Source organism: Amia ocellicauda, chromosome 8 (genome assembly GCF_036373705.1).
Source record: "Amia ocellicauda isolate fAmiCal2 chromosome 8, fAmiCal2.hap1, whole genome shotgun sequence".
Lineage (NCBI taxonomy): Eukaryota > Metazoa > Chordata > Actinopteri > Amiiformes > Amiidae > Amia > Amia ocellicauda.
Genome location: NC_089857.1, coordinates 36746442 through 36758764, shown reverse-complemented (window position 1 = coordinate 36758764; position 12323 = coordinate 36746442). Strand labels below are relative to the sequence as shown.

Here is a 12323-nt window from a genome sequence, read left to right as displayed (position 1 = left end):
AAAATTTGGGGGACCACATATAAGTGGATGTAATTCCTACACCGTTCACCCAATTTGGATGGAACTACCCTCAAATTAAAGATGAAAGTCTACACTTAAAGCACATCTTGATTGTTTCCTTTCAAATCCATTGTTGTGTACAGAGCCAAAATGATGACAATTGTGTCACTGTACAAATATGTATGGACCTAACTGTATATGTGCGTTTCAAACAATTAACATCTAACATTTTCTTGTGAAGATGCTAACATGCACATTTTCCAAAGGCTTCAATTTTCATCCAGCTCAGACGACCCCATTTTCAGGGTGACAGTGAATGATCCAGTCTTGACAACTTCTTGTTGATCACGTGAATCTCTAAATGACGCTTTTACGCCTAAACATTTCTAAATTAAGTTCACTGTGATATAAGAAAGTGAAAATAAACAATTGAAATAGAAAATACATATTTAATGTAAAATACAATAGTTTGGACAGGCCCCCAGGGGTGGAAAGTAACGAATTACAACTACTCTCGTCCAGTAATTGAGTAGCTTTTTCGTGTACTTTTTTGAGTATTTTTACAATGTGGTAATTTTACTTTTACTTAAGTATGTTTTGAGTTAAGTATTGTATTCGCTGCTTTTAAAAAGGCATTCGTTACAGAGTACAAATTTTGTAGGCTGCCACGAAAAAACAAAATGTGGACGACAGACAAAACGACCAATAAATGAAGCAGCAACGCATTCAAATGTGCAGCGTCCCGCCCACAGCGCTCAGCAGCCAATCACAGTGTGTCCGCTGGTTACGGTTGGTCAGTGCGTTTACCACAGAGTCGCAGTCAGTCTCCAGCACGGCCGGGTGAGGTGAGTTAACTCGCTATCTAGCCTCCAGTATTAGTCAGTAGGGCTGTGTATTGTTTAATTCAAGTATCAGCAAAAACAAAACTACAGCAGACAGTAAATATCTCTGCGAGGTGCATTTCTCCCGCTTGTCTGTTCTTCTGTGTCACTAAATATTTGAATTAAATACCTATGCAACTTCAGCTGTGAACTCCTCAAATGAAATACGTTTATGAACACTTTCTTCTCCAACCGCGGAAGCTGCAGTTTATACGGTATGATATACTGAATACAATATAGCCGGCTTTGTAATACAAATTAGTCATTGTGAAAGGGTTCGTGTTGAGTCCTGAAACATGATTTTCTACAAGTATAGTCATATATTATTGTCATTATGTATTAGCAGATTTGCAGCTGCTTTAGCGCTCGTCTGACTGTGATCGGCTAAGCCAGTTTCCTGTGCAATTCAGACCCCGTTCACACTTATTAGGGCGGCCTGGGCGCCTCAAATTTAGTCCGGCTTTTCTCAGACACCCCGTTCACTCTTGCGGGTTTAGGAGCCCCAGTGCGTCACATATGCGGGCGAAAAGCGGCCTAAACGAAATGCATGCCGGGAATAAACAAATCCGCTCAAACAAACCAGTGACGCAGGACATTAGGTCTGTTACAGGTGTATGCGCTGTATTTATAATCACAACTTATTAATATTGATGTAAATATATAGGCTATTGATCGGTTCTATATTTTCTTTGAAAGTAATGTTAACCCTTTGCAGCCGAAGCTTTCTAATATCATTTAAAAAACGCAGCAGGGTTTTATTTCGGTCACTCCTCGTTTTAAGGCCCTGGCCTCCGTGAGCCACTGTGATTTGACTGCTATACTGTCACTCAATTTAAAGGAGAGGGTTGTACCAAAATGGCTGTAACTGTTTCCAGAGAAACAGACCAATAGAAATGCAAGAAAATCACGTGTGTTCACTTTACCACATATTTTCTAAAGGTAAACCAATGGGAAACGAGCCCAATTTTTATTAGATATATTCATGCGTTTGTCTATATTACACATTCATAGGTGTTTTTAGGAACTTTTCCGAGGTATTTTTATATATATATAAGCGTGAATATAAGAGCCGCGCCCGTCCATTTTGAGTCTTTTTGCCGAGTTCAATGTGTTTACAGAGAAGCAGCGGAGCCGCGCAGACTCACTGCGGGTTTATATGCGATTTCTTTAGTTTGTTTTAACCCCAGTTACAAACGTTTTACGATTAAGATTGAGATGGGTCAAATTAAATTATTTTGCATAAATATATACTTAGTAAATGCAAATCCGTGAAATGTATGCATCGGCCAATCGTACACATGCACTGCAAGACAGACTGCAATTCATTTTGTCATTCGTTTTAGTCTGTCCGCAATAAACTAATAATAAAGTTATATCAACATTTATTTGTGTTCTAGGTAAGGTGGTGGTGTGATAGTATTTGTATTTATTTAAATATCAGCTACAGCCATTCAGAAATAATTGTAATAATAACACAAACTTTTAAATCAATAAAACCATTACTTTATTGTTACATATCTCCGAGCTCTCAATTAATTAATTGAACGAATAATTTCCTAAATCAGAACCTTTTCATTATTTTAAACAACCCTTTTATTACCCAATTTAAAAAGTCATATCTTAGCAGATTTTTACTTCAAATAAGGTTTAATTAAATAATTGAGAGCTCAGTTGGAACAAAAATCAGCAGGGTATAGGGTCCTCCAGGACCAGGGTTGGGAACCACTGCTCTAAGGGGACAAGTGGACCCAAACCATGCCAGGAAAATGCACACATGCACTCGCCCACTTGTCCAGAACACGAGCCAGTTGAGCGTCTGTGTGACTGAAGCTCCTGCCATTCGTGCCCCAATAATGACCCCTCCTTCAAAGTCACTTCAATCCTTTCCTCTTGTCATCTTGATCCAAAATCAAGGTCAACTGGGCCTGCTCAGCATTTTTATACATGCCACAGAGCATGATAGGATGTTAATTGCTTAATTGTATCATGCTGTACACCTGTTTGGAGGCATCTGCATTAGTTATGTTGCTTCACTCATTTATTCAGGCTTCTCCTTTAATTTTGTCACCCACCTGTGTCTGTGTGTGTGTATATACATGTGTGTTAGCGTTTGCTTAGAGATCATGTGACAACGCTTTGTAACTATGTAATTTGTACCCTGAGTACTTTTTAAATGAGCTACTTTTTTATTTTTACTTTTATTTTACTAGTTTTTTAAACCAGTACTTTTATTTGTACTTGAGTAAAATGTCATCATAGTAACAGTACTAGAAGCACGTGCATGATAGTAGTGATGTAGTAAAGTAGCTTATTTGGCCTTAACCCTCTTGGTTGAGGGAACAATGACAGTTGTTTTAAGGGAGAGGGAGTATGGTTGTGGCGCTATGTGAAGCGAACTACTGATGCAGAGGAAAGGAAGCATGTCTTAATGGTATTTGTGATAGTGTGTGTGTGTGTGTATGTGAGGTGTATCTGATTGGCTTTGCTTGGAGCCAGAGTGATGGAAGGTTGGGGGTTGTCCTCCTCCAGTACATACGTTTAAAACTACATTAAAATCTAGAATAAATGTCTTCAAATAAAACCTGACTGTTAAAATACAATCAATGTTATATATTACACAAAGCTATACTTGTTGTTTGGAATCACTGTACTTAATACTATAGACTCTTGCACAAAAATATAAACTTTATTTTTGTTATGGTAGACATGCGCCAATTGAAAACAATTGGGATGTCAAAAAAATCTTTGTACTGATCAGCTGTTGATAAGAACTGCATACATCAATGCTTCAGATCTGTGAATTTGACATCCAATGGAAAAGTGGCCTTTTCTTTATGACACCAGTGTGCCCATTTTCAATGTAATAAGCCAGAGAAATAGTAAATGTCAGGTGCAAAGCATTAGTGCTCTACAGCTCAATACCCTAAACACCACATTTAAGTTAATGACCTTTCAAGGTTATCTAATAAAAGATTTTTTAACTGCACACAAAGTACAGAGGGCTATTGAATTGAATCGAGGAGACTGAGGCTGCAAATGATCAATTAAAAAATAAAAAGTTGCAAAGATACAAATTAGAGAACAAAACCACTGATTACAGCCTGGTGGTACAAGTGCAATGGACTGCAAATAGTTGCTGAATTTCAAGACATTTCTGTTCTGCACCGGTGATGTATTTCAGTTTTTCCTTTCCTTGTGAAAAGCCCAAGATTATCACTTCCTGTTACATAAGAACATAAGAAAGTTTACAAACGAGAGGAGGCCATTCGACCCATCGTGCTCGTTTGGTGTCCATTAATAACTAAGTGATCCAAGGATCCTATCCAGTCTGTTTTTAAATGTTCCCAAATTTTCAGCTTCAGCCACATCGCTGGGGAGTTTGTTCAGATTGTGACAACTCTCTGTGTGAAGAAGTGTCTCCTGTTCTCCATCTTGAATGCCTTGAAGCCCAATTTCCATTTGTGTCCCCGGGTGCGTGTGTCCCTGCTGATCTGGAAAAGCTCCTCTGGTTTGATGTGGTCGATGCCTTTCATGATTTTGAAGACTTGGATCAAGGCCCCAAGTAGTCTCCTCTGTTCCAGGGTGAAAAGGTTCAGTTCCTCAGTCTCTCAGTAGGACATTCCCTTCAGATCTGGAATAAGTCTGGTTGCTCTCCACTGAACTGCCTCTAGAGCAGCGATATCCTTCTTGAAGTGTGGAGCCCAGAACTGTATACAGTATCCAGATGAGCTCTAACTAGTGCATTGTACAGTCTGAACATTACTCCCATTGTTTTAAATTCTACACTTTTGACAATATACCCTAACATATACCCTTGCCTTTTTTATTGCTTCCCCACATTGTTTGGATGGAGAAAGTGAGGAGTCCACATAGATTCCTAGGTCTTTCTCATGCGTTACTTCATCTAGTTCTATTCCTCCCTTAGTGTAATGATAGTGGACATTTTTGTTACCTGCATGTATTACCTTACACTTGTCCACATTTAATTTTATCTGCCAGGTGTCGGCCCACAAGTGAATATTATCTAAGTCCCTTTGAATAGCCTGTGCTGCCGAGATTGTATCTGCACCTATTTTAGTATCATCTGCAAATTAGACAATTTTGCTAACTGTCCCAGAGTCCAGATCATTAATATAGATTAGAAAAAGCAAAGGCCCTAGTACTGATCCCTGTGGAACTCCACTAACAACCTCACTCCAGTTAGAAGCAACTCCTCTAATCGACACCCTCTGCTTCCTATACATCAACCAGTTTATAATTCATCTACTTACATTACCCTGAATGCCTACAGCTTCCAATTTGAGGATCAGTCTTTGGTGTGGAACCTCATCAAAAGCTTTCTGAAAATCTAAGTATATCATATCATATATGCTTTCACATGATCTACAGCTGCAGTTGTGTGTTCGAAAAATTCCAATAAATTAGTAAGACATGATCTGCCTCGTCTAAACCCATGTTGACTATCTCCAAGAATATGATTTTCATTAAGATGCTCCTCTATTTTCTGTCTAATAATTTTCTCCAACAATTTACAAGTGATGCAGGTGAGACTGATTGGTCTGTAATTTCCTGGCTCAGTTTTGTCCCCTTTCTTGTGGATTGGTGTGACATTTGCTGTCTTCCAGTCAGTTGGCACATCTCCTGTTCTAAGTGTCTTTTGGAATATGTTTACATGTTCATTCATTTTTATGTAACTAAATGAGCAAGCAGGAAGTGATAATCGCAGACAATATACAGGAAGCAATTTAAACATATCATAAAATTAGTTGCAGATATCTTTAAATGAACAGGACGTTATTTGCAGGTATTTTTAAATGATTTTTTAGCAGATCTCTCAATGAATTGGAGATATCTTGAAATGAAATTAAGATATATTTAAATGTATTCTAGATCACTTTAATTTAATATATCTTTAAATTGATAAATGAGATCTCAAATTCATTTAAATGAAAATTTGGCTTGCCATACACTGCATACACGCACACCAATTCATGATTGTAGGTCAAAGAATTTCTTTACCGCTATGATAATCTTCTCAGTCCAACTTACTTTAACCTCATGGATGTATCTGATTGACATGGACTCCCAAGCAAACAAAAATAATTTCCAGCATTGCCTCATTTTCTAGTGTGGGGCTATGATTTGAACACAGATCGTTCTCATTTTCCAGCTTACCTTCTAATGCTGCAATCGAGTGACAGTGATTTGGTTTGGGGAGTCTGCGGTTTACAGGTTGTGTGGGGTGGAAATAAGTAATATTTGTATTGTACTGCGGGGCATGTTGCGGCTTGTGGTAGAAATGGTCAGATAGGTGTGGGTCGAATACCGGCTGGACAGGTCAAACAAGGGCTAGGCAATGACATTGTCGTGGTAACAGTCAAGGGTCGGACGATCAGGGGATGGCCAAAGTCATGGTCAGGAGGTAAAGCAGGTGGTCACGGAATCAATATTATTTCAGGGCACTAGGAGACTGCTGGGATTGTAGCTAACACCAACAAAACTTTGCAAAGTGTGAGAGACGTTGAGGGGTTTATATGTGGAGCAGAGGGAAACAAGAAACCAAGTTGGGAGGCGCAGACCGAATGGGAGTAGAGGGTGATTGAACAAGTGCACATGGTGTTCAGGAATGTTGATTGATTAATTGATTCAAGGGAGCAGGGAGAAGTGAATGTTAAGGAGGGGCGATGGCAACATCTAATGGGGATATGTGGAGGTGCATTTAGACAGGGATTGTGACATATTTCATGTTCAAAACATTATGCCAATCATATATACTCCACATTTCCCACCCCCCATTACATTTTTCATATTTATGCTATTTTTCTGTACATTGCACATGTTGCCAGGGAACATGGACAGTGTTTAACAGTGTTATCATATTTGATTGCAGGTGACACTGGATCTGATATAGCGGACTGGATGGCATGTTTGGTTCTGTCTATGACATCACTGCATTGTGAAATAAAAGCAGATGTAAGTGCTGTTTCTGTTGGATGAAAATGAATAGGACTGCAACTGAGGATTCTGTACCAGAACATTTTTTGTGTTTAGTTTTTCTCATATTATGAGAAGAAAAATATAAATATTGTTTCTATCTATATTAGAGAATAGGGTGTGAAGTCCTACATTTCCAGAGTCACTATAGTGCCTACTAAAGCAAACTTCCCAATCATATTTTCTCCATCATGTATCACAGTGCCTTCTCTAGTCATTAAGCCGCATTTGCTTTTATAAAAAGAGGCCTGCTGTTACCCAATTTAGACTTAATGTTCTGGTCTTTTTTTATATTACCCATGGATAGACTGGATATTTAATTACCCACCGTCTAATTAGGACCAGAGAATTTAACTTGGGCTATGAGAAAAGGACCAAATGGATAGTAAAGAAAATAAACTTCCAAAACATAAATTTAAAAGCAAATTGAGAATTATGATGGTCTGATTTGAAAATGCATATATGTACATAGCCTAGGTAACTCTTTCATTTATTTCATTCTCACATTCTCAGAGTATAAATCATTACAAATAAACTAAATGTAGCTCTGCCTGAACAGCATTTGTAGACACTGTGTGCTTGATGCTTGGTAATATATACATATTTTATGTAAAAGAAGCAGATAAACAATTCACTGAAGCGCCCCTTGAAGAGATCAGCAATGTTTTTGTGCTGTTGACACAGGGATAAGGGATGATATCCCTGTTCTAAGAATACAGCCCACCAGGATAATATTGAAATAAAGACACCTAATGCTGGGGATATCCCAGAGGATAAAAAGGGAAATTCTTTCACAATTCTAGTATATATGTAAGTCTATATATATATATATATATATATATATATATATATATATATATATATATGTCACCTTCAAAATGATTGGAACCCTTGATAAAGTCTCTGAAACACAGGTATTGAGCTATAGTTTATGCAAAAACTTATTTTATACGAATGTAATTGCTCAGAGAAAACTTTTAATAATATTTTTTTTTCTCAAAAACATAGGTGTCACAATTATTTGCACCCCTAATGATTCTTATACATAAAATCAAACAAAATTAAATCTGCAATTAACATTCTTCTTTTTCTTTTTATTCATACATATATTCATCATCATTAGCCTTTATCTATCTGATGGAAGAAGGGCTCCTCAAGATGTTTCCAATTGAATATATATAAGGAAAACATGAATGAAAAGAATACATGATCCAAAACCAAACAAAAATCTGTTTTTATTTTAAATAAAGCTTCTTTTTTTTAATATAAAAATAAACATTTGCAGAAAAACAGTAAATAGCAGGGAGTTGGATTAACCATATTGTCTCTTCCCCTTGTAGCAGAGACCAGTATTTGTTTCTTACATGGCAGCTCTGTTAGTGGTACTGTGTCAAAGTATTTATCATGCTGAGTTTCAATGGGCTGCCTTTGCTCATAGTGCATGAGACCTCTCCAGCACAAGCTTTAATATTGTCTCTCTGACTCTAGTCACCATGGCAATTTATTTATAACCAAACAGTTCCTGAGCAGCTATTTACCCCCTACTTCTTACCTCACATAACTAATTTTAGTCCTAGTTCCCATTTTATGTATTACTGCCCTTATATATACTGCACAACAACGTAGCTGGTGGCAATGCCACAAATTACAGAAATATTCCCAACCGAGTGCGATACATAATGACTTACAGATGAAAACGAGTCAGTACTATTATCCGAGAGGAATAACTTAGCTTTAGGCGGCTCAACTAGTATTTCACAGCAATTCAATAACACAAACCGGCTGCATATGCAGTACTTAGCCAATCATCACATACGCTGATTTGTAGCATTGACATGTAAAAATGCGTACCATGACAAGTACAGGGAAGTAAGATAAATAACCCAAAACATGATAGCAATGTCAACAGAGCAATAGCAGAAGTAAAGCAGCTAAACATGTTGCAGCGGCAGCAGCGCCCATGAAATTTGATTTCAGGCCCTCAATCAAATGAATGCACTCCATAACACATAGAAGGCAAATTGCAGTAATTTAGTTGTAAAATCTCTCTTTTAAAAAAACTTTCCAAATGTCACTAACATAACAGAAACAGCATCTAATTTAGTTTGACCACTGCTGCGTTCAGAATACTCTGCAAGAAGCAGTTCTAAAATTGCATCCAGTAGTGTTAAGACTGATCCTGACTCAGAGACCTACCATGTGTCTACTGACCAATTCAGCTCCAAACTACTGACTCCTGTATGTGGTATTAGTACAAATACTGTCTTTCTCTTTGTGTGTATGATATTTTAAATCCATCATTGTGTGATCATTTTTAAGAAACATGCCCGTCTCTGAGTCTGCAGTAAATAAATTGAAGCAGAGCTAGTGACGGAGGCTTGCGCAAGTTTGTCACCCCTGACCTTGGGCCAATAACCCTTTGGACACGGGTGATTGAGGCCATAGATATGCTTACAACACAATGATGTCCATATTACTATTTACATGTTGTAAATAGTATGTATGTGTGTGTGTATGTAACAGGTATTAACATGTTATCGCTTGCTTTCATCCAAATTCGAGAAATTTTGTTCAAATAACACTGTTTGGCCCACTGTTATTTTTTTGTAAATGCAGTAACACTTTCCAGTTGGCCAACCCTCATTAGACTGTACCACTTCAGAAATCTGGGAGTTAAGCGGTGTTTTGTTATAGCAAACTGTGATTAAAGTGACTAAATGGTAGATAAATACCAGTTATATTAGACATGCATTCAGAATGCTTACAAACATTCATGAAATAGTGCCTGTAATTAATGAGTTTCTAAACAAGTGGGTCAGTCCGTAAACTTGAAGAAAATGCTGTTTCAACTGTAACCTCTTCCCATTTCTGAAGTGTATTAACTCCGTAAGTACTGTGTTATGCTATTTTGTATATATGGTTGTAATTGCTGCTTTACTAATATGTTGCTAATGTTAATGAAAAATCTGTTCTGAGTAATATTTTTAATACACAAGTGACTGTTTTGTTTAAATTATGATTAACAATCACATGGTTTTATTTTATTTAATTCGAAAATGTACATTCACGGCACTAGGGCAATGTTGTTGTTATCTGCAAATTAATAGCAAAATATGAATATTGTAAAATATGCGTACCAGACTTGTGTAGGACAGTTTTGTATTGTGTTTTCACAGTGTATGTCTGCCGCGGGGAGTCTGACCTGAAATAGTGGGCCGCTGTGGACATGAATACAGCATTGAAAAATAATAATTCTTTCCCAAAACTGAAATACTATGATTTTGTTTTATTGCAGATGGTTGCTGATGCTTGTAAGGGGGATGACGTTTGTGCATTTCGTCTTGTACTCGCCAGGTTAAACAGACAACAAAATCGTGGGCAGTGTCCATTTAGACGCAATGCAAACCAAGAACAGCAGTTGTTGGACCGGCCGATGAACAGACAACGCCTGACACACAACTGGGGGTCTTCTGTTGGCTGGAGCTGACCACTGTGACTGTTGTTTATTTGAATGTGTTAACGGTTTAGAAATGGGTGATTTAACTTTGTCATTTATTGTTGGGAGGGGTTAGAGAGTGTTGTTAAATGAATCTCCATCCTTATTAGGTTTACCCCTTGACTTCCACACCAGTGTGAATCAGTGCTGGATCTTTCTGAGTTGAATAAGGTGCTCAGGTCAAATCTGATGTCAAGCAAACGCCAAATTACAGGGGGGATGGTTCAGATAAATGTTCAGTTAATGAGTGGGAAGAGATTGTGTTGGTGTACATGCGGAAGGAGGGTTACCAATGACAATAACAGGAGAGGTGCTGAGTAAACTGGTTGGGAGCACATGTGTTGATAGGTTTGAGTCGGGGCCCTTAACCCATCTTTGATATTCTGCAGCAACACTTGAGCGATGCCACTGACTGGTTTTTAATCCACACAGCCCAAACAGGTCGTACACCCTTTTGATTACTGGATTGGGCTCAATGAAGCTGTTGATGTTGCGGAGGAATGTTTGAAGCGGCAAAACAAAAAGATTGACGACCCCTCTTTGGAAGTCACTGTTATGTTTGTACGACACTGCCCTGATCCTGGCTTTCAAAAGTAAACCTCTGCATAGATGGACTGCTGGGGAAGTACAGGAGAGACTGGATGAGTATCAGAGGGAACATAAACTGTTGAGATTCAGTCCCTTAAACAATACAGCTACATTTAAATCACCTGTACGTGAAACGGTTAACTTGTTGCAAAATGTGCGGAGTCGAGTGTGGATGCTCGGTCCCCAATGTCTACCTTGGGATCATCAGAGAACCCTTTGGATCAGGTGATAGGGATGCTGGAACATAGACCACAAGAAGTATGTAGGCTGTCCATCAGCCTCCACCACAGTTCCATAGGAAGGCTGTGGAGTTGCAGGTCACACCACCCTGATTCACTGTCGTTCTAACTGGCTTTGTTTCCATTGTCATTCTGCAGGGCACATTCAAATTAACCCTGTGAAACTCAACCACAGGAAAAAAGATTACAGTATAAATCTTTATTCATTATAAGACTAAATGAGAAAATGCTTAATTTTCCCTCACCCATCTCTTTTGTTTCGAAGTTTTGGAAATGTAGCATATAAACAACATCGGGCCTGAAAAACAATACAAACTTTTTGTTTCAATCATGTGATAAGGGTGAGCTTGGGGGAGGGTGAAATGCTTTTTACAAATGTGTTTCGTGGGGTTTCATATGGCTGTCCTTTATATACCACTTTGTCTTTGCCAGTTTCGCCAACTGAGGGTAGTCCAGTTGTGCCACAGGGAAACGGGGGCCACACAACCGTGGGACGGATTGTATAGCGCTGCAGGAAACCCTGTACTGTTTCGATTCAAAATTCTGTTCGATTCTCTTGTTGTTGATGGTTAAAGTGATGATTTGATAATAGGGACTAATGTTATCAAACGTGTTTCAGAAGTTGAAGGGTTCAGGGGAGTTCTATTGAATTGATATTCTGAAGCCAATTAAATTGCTTGCAAACTTTGAGAGACGGAGAGAGTGAGTTGCCAGTTGTGCAGTTATGCTTCAACCAGTGCATGACAATCTTTCTACTGAGCACAAACACACGTCACTTGAGTATGAGAAGTAGTCTCAGATTGTGTAGGGCTCTCCGGTCCTGGCGGGCACCTCTTCTGGGTCCTCCCATGCCCCGCTTGCCTGCCCACAAAGGCATCTCCTTGTCCTCCCCTCCGGTTATTGGGAGGAACTCTTTCTCCTCCCACTCCAGCTCTGGCATGTCAAGTCACTCTTCGTCTTCATTGTCATCGTCATTTTTGTCAGAGCTTCTGTCTCTGACCGGGGCCCTCAGGTGGGAGCTTTAGGAGACACAAAATTGCCCCCACCTGGGTCCAGGGACTGCCTTCACTCAGACGCCACCCTCACACAGCCCGGACAGAGCGGTTGAGACACATGAGAAGAAGC

The 12323-nt window shown here is 38.8% G+C and overlaps 1 long non-coding RNA gene across 1 annotated transcript; it reads left to right on the top strand.

Moving 5' to 3' along the window:
- The first annotated feature begins 769 nt into the window (after positions 1-769).
- LOC136755258 (uncharacterized) lies at positions 770-11886 on the top strand. Its single transcript, XR_010817653.1, has 3 exons — positions 770-845; positions 6772-6854; positions 10171-11886. It is a non-coding gene; the product is annotated as an uncharacterized LOC136755258 (long non-coding RNA).
- The last annotated feature ends 437 nt before the right edge of the window (positions 11887-12323 follow it).